Genomic DNA, 7,785 nt, shown 5'->3' on the forward strand with positions numbered 1-7,785 from the left:
TTATAAGTCCTAATGCGCACAGTGAGTTATGTCCTAATAGGATTCAATTTTTTATCCTAAAAGTGTACCGTGAGTTAAGTCCTAATAGCATACAATTTTTAATTCTAATGTGTATTATTCCATTTATGTCCATTCCTTGTATGTTTTTATCCAAATTAATAGAATAGTTAAGGGTATAAAAGTCGTTCAATATTTAAAGGATATTTTGATCAACCAACATTTATATTTATGCTTTTAAAAAAGTATAGATATAGATTTGCAAAAGTAGCTATACGTTTTTAAGGCGGACATCCATTTGGCCACTAAAACAATCAGATATTGACGGCTTAACAAACTCAAACAAATAATGTGATAGATAAATTTCCATTACCAGCAAAAGAATGACAAATGTAAAGGGATTTTTGACTGCTTTTATCGGTTCAACTTCAACAAGATTCAGAGTAAAATTCATGGATACCTTCAAAAAGGATTCCCGTCAGACTTCCTTTTTCCAATTGGGTTGGAGGTCCTGGATTCTATAAAAATAACAACTTTTTAACAAATTATATACACAAAACAAAAGAAACAGCTCCTCCCCACCCACTCCCAAATTTTCGTCTTGTTTAGTTCACCTTTTCTTTTGGGTCGTCTTCATTTTTTCTTTTTTAATGGGCGGAGAGGAAGGGGTAGAAATTTAGTATGTATCACACACAATTCACAAGTTGTGCGAGACTTTTTTTCATTTCACATATTAGTGAACTCAAATCTTATATTTTTTGGTCCACAAACTTTGGGTTTACCGATTAGTGAAAAAAAACGAGAAGAAATTTCATACAACTCGTGTCAATTGTATGAGACACAAAGTATAATTTCTTTCATTTTCGTCCTTTTTGTTGTGTGAGTATAAGTAGTTTGATCGTGTAGGAAATCAATCCGTGATCTGTGTTGACACCCAATTTTGTCCCGCCTCTTCCCCGAAATACCTATTTGTACCTCTGGTATTTTGAGAAATTAAAACAATATGCATTTTAATTTTACTATAATTATTAGTCTTTTATTAACGCCCCGTTTTATTATGCGCTGCAGTTATTATTATTATTATTATTATTATTATTATTATCATTATTATTATTACTATTATTATTCTTAACATTATCATTTTTATTACTGATTGTCATTAATTATTATTATTCCTGTTATTTCCATTATCGTTATTATTATTATTATTATTATTATTATTATTATTATTAATTACTAATCATTATCATCAGCGTTATTTTTGTTATCAATCATTAATCATCATTATCATCGTTATTTTTTATTATTATTGTCTTATCAACAACTGTTATTTATTACTATTATCATCATTATTATTTCTTATTATTATTATTATCATTGTTATCTTATTATTACCACTATTATTGTTATTATTATTAATTTATTAACATTTTGTCACTATCAATAATTGTTATTTATTATTATTATTTTATTATTAATTATTATCATCTTTATTGTTATTATTAATTATTATCATTTTTTAATTATCAATATTTGTTACTTACTATTATTGTTATATCTATTATTATTTTTATCACCATTATCATTATTACCATTATCATTATTGTTATTAGCAGTACTACTACCGCTATTTATTTGCTGCTATTATTTAGTATTATTCAAACTTGCATTTCTCAACGTTTCTACCAACTTCCGCATGCATATCGCATTTTATTTCGCACATTTAAATGTTAGCGTTTGTTTGTTATTAAATATTATTGCACGGTCATTGCAACATCATATGATTTTATTATCCGGATCTTTTTATAATTATATACTTCCGTATTAAGTGATATTCTGGCACCCTTAGTACATCGTTAATCAAGATGTGTCTCTTATTCAAATTTAGAAGCCAAACTATTTCTTGCACTTAGTCCGTATATTGACTTACCGGACCCCAAATCAAAGTGCGATTAATTCCTAATATTTTTGGACTAGACCATATTTTTTATCTCAATTTTTAGATCAGTCCATGTTTAATTTAATAGTCCATTCTTTTAAATACCCAGTCTAAAATTTGACCCGGTCCACAAATGGACCGGGTCCAATTCATTTCTCAGCAAAAATAAGGGAAACTAGGTTTCCCTTCACTTCATTTCCGCGCCCCTTTTCCCTTCTCCTTCATCTCCGCCTCCCTTCACCCTTTACCCCGAAACCCTCGCCGCCGCACACCCCTCCCCCTTTTCCTCCTTCTTCTCCGCTGCCCCCCACTGGTTCCTGTTCCCCACTTGATCTTGTCTCCCCCGCTCCTCTCTCTCTCTTCGTCGACGAAAAACCCTATAAAAAAGGGTTTGATTAGTTGAAGAAAGGGGGGGTTTTTTTTGTGGAATCGAAAAAAATCTGTTGCATCTTTGATCCCCAAATATTGAGCCCCTTTTGAATCGCAAGAATCCCCTAGGAATCGTAGTTTTTGAGACCAAGAATCCCCCTAAAACATTTATCTTCAATCACAGCTTCTTGACATTAATCGAAAAAAACCAGACCATTTTTATTCCCTTTTTGCCCTCGTTGCTATTTCAAATCCGATTGCATGCAAATCTGGAAGTTGTAGTGTGTCGAGGGAAAATCGAAGATCCCGTACCCACTTCACTGCCTCCGCAAAAGGTGAATTTCACTCCTCCCCTTACTTTTTTTTTTTTTTTTTTTTTTGCTATGTCTTTGTATGCCAGCATAGTTCATTTCAGTTTGGCTTGTTAGTTTTTATATTATTATGCTTGTTTAGTCCAATTTTAGTTAATTTTGGCTATTCATGATCTGTTTTTGCTATAGCATTGGAGTGGGATTAGTTCGTTTTTAGCAGTTTAAACATATCGCTAAGTGTAATCCCTAGCTCATTCTTATTTAAAATGGTGTTGAATGTTTATGTGTTTTAAGTTTAGTCATGTCAGTTGGCTTATTGGTTGGTTTATGGTTATCTGGGCAGTTCTAATTCTTTTTTTTTGGTTAGGCACGTAACTGAGTTTTTTTTTTTTTTTGTGTTTTATTGGTATGTTTGGTTGGTTTGAAAATATATAAGATGCACATGAGTTTTCTTCCCCTCTCTGCGCACTTTTGAATCTGCCTGTGGATTTGTCCCTTTTTTTTTTCTTGCTTTTTCTTTTCTGTTGATCAATAAGCAAGCTTTCTTTTAGACCCGCATATAAACCTTAATTCTGAATTGCTTAATCTCATAGTTGCTGAATCTTTTGCTAAGACCAGAAGAGATTGATTAGCCCTCCCCCAAGGCTACTTTTAAAACATAAGAGGGAGTTGATGAAATCCTTTATGTGTCAGACAATGCCCAGCTTTCGAAACCTCTTTATTTGAACTTGTCATAGTTCTACTCTTTGGTCATAACAGATTGAATTGGATAATCTTTCCTTGTGTCAACATTAAGTATCAAGTGCATGTTAGTTGTTTCAAAACTATGGTTGGTGGCTGAGATCTTGTTTGGTTGGTCTCTGACATTCATTAAATAGCTTGACATGATCATATTGGAGATTTAAACTGAAGTTTAACTAGCTATTAGGTACCCGAATCCTAACTTTGCTTGGCTTTAGAGCTTCCTGTTAAAAGTTTTCTGCCAATGCCAGCATACTAAGTGTAAAGGTTTGGTCTTTTTTTTGTTGTTTCATTTATTAACCATAGGCCAAATAGGAATTAGATATCAGCCCCATCTTGTATCCTTTGCCAAGCTGACTATGTTTGAATGTGTAATCCTTGCCTTGTAACACCACCAATTAGTCTGAACTTCATCATGTTTGTTTTGTCGACTTAAGCACTACCAAGAAAGCAACTGTATGCTCCCAGACCTTTCATGTGACTTTGAGTGATTAAAATAACCTAGACCTTTGTATGATCCCTTAAATGACTCTGTTTAAACCATGTGGCCCATGTTGACAACTTGTTGTTTGTTTGTAGTATCTATAATCTCAGAATATTTTTTTGGGGCAAAAGCTTTCTTTAATTTCAATCCTGGCTGTGTAAAACTGTGTTGGCATTCTATTGAAGTTTGTGATCAATAGTTGAAACTCCTTATTGAGAAAGTATGTAGTTTGGTCATTTTTACTAAGTTTGGATCTGTTTGTGCTCATCTGAGAGTATTAGTTGACCTAGATGAGTGCATACTCTTGTGAAATACTTGTTTTAAATCTGTATAAGGGAGATAGTAGATCTGTCTTATTAGTATGCCTAAAGAGAATGTCACAGTCCTTTACATGATCAAATGTTGATTGTTTTATGCTCAAAGTTGTTCATGGCTGTTGGCTAGAACACTGCCTGTTTGCATCCCACCCTGTATAACTGTCGAAAAGGTTTTAACATGAGCAAGAAAACATTATCATTTTTTCTCCTCTCTGAACTGTCTTATAAAAAATAGTGAGAGAATAAAGGGTTCAGATCTGTAGGAATGCTGCGATAATTCTGAGCATCGAGTATAGTTTTAAATACCCATCGCCATTTGCTAGGCAGATTATGTGCTTTCCGTATAATATAAAAGTGCTTTAATGTTGTTAAAGCAGTGAGATCGCGTACCTATGTATACATGAAGTATACTTCAAATAAACATGGAATATACATGATCTGTTGATTGATTTAAATTCGCATGCTATATGTTTGACCTTATTCGCTGATTATATACTAATTCTTCTCCTTTTATTTTATGCATGGTCATCGTATTGCGAGTCCGAGGGATTCGCTCCTCTCTTGCATTTTCTGTTGGGCTAAAAGCCCAACTCAATCTTCTCAAATCAGCTCCCCAAATCAGCCCACCCGCAGAAAATAAGAATTCTGGGCCGAGGCCCATATAACAGGAACAGTGTTCGCAGCAATGGGCCAGATCCATTTAACAGCAGCCCAGTCATAAAAGGATCTGCTGGGCCGAAGCCCAGCAGTAGCCAACAGCGAACGACTATCTTAAAATGGGCCGAGCCCATTTAAATTACATATTCATCTATTTATATTTGTGTATTTAATTTGTATTGTATGACTAACCCTTTTTTATGTGTTATTTTCCTAATTTAGATGAACTTTAGATGAATTAGTGGACTAGTCTTAGTTATGGGTAGTCAACTTAGGAAAGAACCAACAATTAATTTCACAAACTATTTCCTTCTCTTCACGCTTTTTTATTTAAAATAATCAATTTGCAAAATAAATGCCACGATCATATATATGTTCTAAATTAAAGGATTCACATATTATCATCTTGAGAATTTTGAAACAACACTAACATACAAATAAGAATTAAAGATCTTTGAATTTCTAAAACGCAAAATCAATCAATACATCATCGTTTAGTTTGTTTCGAATATTTGTTAAGGCATTACGCAAATTCGCGTTTTCTTTTCCTTATATATTTCATGCGCGTTTTTATTTTAATTAGCATCATTATTTAAATATTTGCAACATTTATAAGTTATTTTTTATGGCATTTGCAGTTTCTGTTACGCGAATTATTATATTTTGTCACAAATTTCATTCTAAACAACACTTTTTTTTATATATATATTTAAACCTTAACAATATTTATAAATTTTTATGGCATTTGAAGTCTCCTTTTATACAAATTATTATCTTCTTTTTTTAAAAATTTTATTAGTATCTTATTTTAAATCTTAGCAACATTTATAAACTTCTATTTTAAATAGCATTCTAAAATCCCCTCTTATGCGAATTGTTAATCCCATTTTTTAACGACATTATTTGAAATCTTCTTTCTTTATATAAAAAATGACATTTTTAAAATTCTCTTTTGCATAAATTGTCACAATTTTTACAAGTCTTATTTGCACAAGCTTTTCTTTTAGAATTTTAATATTATATCTAACATTGATTAATTAACCTAAGTTTAGTCGGATAACCGTAAGTTAACGGATTCTAAAGGATGCCTAACCCCTTCCCTTTAGGATAATATAGAACCCTTACCTAGAATCACACTGGTTAAGCAGACTATTAACAGAGGTTTAGTTTTAACTTTACCTTAGTTAATAATTAGGTGTCCTAATTCACCGCAAAAGAAAATCAATTAGGTGGCGACTCTTTAAACAAACAACAAAAGAATCCCCAATATGTTGTACTCCGCTTCAACTCCCGGGTTAAAATGGGGTGTGACAATCTGTATTGATGTATGAAAGCCATTATATACAAAGTAGGTATCTAACTATCAGCATAATACTAGGCTAAATTATAGGACCTAATTACTATACATAAGGAAGAGATCATGCCTAATATACATTTGCTAATTATGAAAAGATTATCCTAATATTTACAATATTTATGTAGACTATTACATAGTCTATCACACCCCCGCAGTCGAAGCGGGAGGTTGTCGTACGCTTAGGCTGTCCCTGAAATCATCAAAGAGCACGCGCGGAAGACCTTTAGTGAAGATGTCTGCGATCTGGTAACGGGACGGGACGTGAAGAACACGGACTTCTCCACGGGCAACTTTCTCACGTACGAAATGTATGTCTATCTCAATATGTTTAGTGCATTGGTGCTGAACTGGGTTACCTGATAGGTATATGGCACTAACATTATCACAATAAACCAATGTAGCTGTCCGGATGGGACAACGGAACTCCAAAAGAAGGTTGCGAAGCCAACAGGACTCAGAGACGACATTAGCGACGCCACGGTATTCGGCCTCGGCACTCGACTTAGACATAGTAGGTTGCCGTTTGGATGACCATGAGAGGAGATTATCGCCAAGGAAAACACAGTAACCGGATGTGGATCGGCGAGTGTCTGGACAACCACCCCAATCTGCATCTGTATAAGAAAAAAAAGAGGCAATGGAGGATTTGTACAGATGGAGACCAAACTCAATAGTACCTTGAATGTATCATACTATGCGTTTAAGAACATGCATATGTGCAACCTTTGGATCATGCATGTGAAGGCATACTTGTGGAACTGCATAGGAGATGTCTGGTATTGTGAATGTAAGGTACTGCAACGCGTCGACCAACTTACGATATTGTGTGGGATCATCGCAAGAAGGCCCGGCCGTGGCACCAAGTTTGGCTTTGGTGTCGACCGGTGTCTGACTCGGCTTATAGGCAGTCATGCCCGCACGGTCTATAATGTCTGCTGCATAATTTTTCTGAGAGAGAAACATGTCGTGTGAAGTCCGGGTAACAGCAATACCCATAAAATAGCTTAGAGGGCCCAAATCCTTCATAGCAAATTCGACACTAAGCATAGACATGATGGATTTTCTGAGGGCATCTGAGGAAGCTGTGAGAATAATATCATCAACATATAGCAGAATGTAAGCAATGTCAGAACCTCGACAATAAATAAAGAAAGAGTGATCAGATCGGCTATGTGAAAAACCAATAGCGGAGACATAGTTTGCAAAGCGTTGGAACCATGCACGGGGAGCTTGCTTAAGTCCGTACAACGATTTCTTCAAGAGACAGACATGATGGGGATGCTTTGGATCCTTAAACCCAGTAGGCTGATGCATATAAACAGTCTCATTAAGATTACCGTGTAAGAAAGCATTCTTGATGTCCAATTGATGAATGGTCCAAGAGTGTGCAAGTGCAATGCTCAAGACAGCGCGAATAGTAGCCGGTTTGACAACCGGACTGAAAGCCTCGTCGCAGTCAACTCCAACCTGTTGAGACCTGCCATCACAGACAAGACGGGCTTTGTGCCTTTCAAAAGAACCATCAGATTTTTTTTATGACGAAAGATTCATATAGAACGAATAAGATTCACATCAATGGGACCTGGAACCAACTCCCACGTCTTATTTTTAAT

This window comes from Lycium barbarum, chromosome 12, assembly GCF_019175385.1.
Source record: "Lycium barbarum isolate Lr01 chromosome 12, ASM1917538v2, whole genome shotgun sequence".
NCBI classification, from domain to species: Eukaryota; Viridiplantae; Streptophyta; class Magnoliopsida; order Solanales; family Solanaceae; genus Lycium; species Lycium barbarum.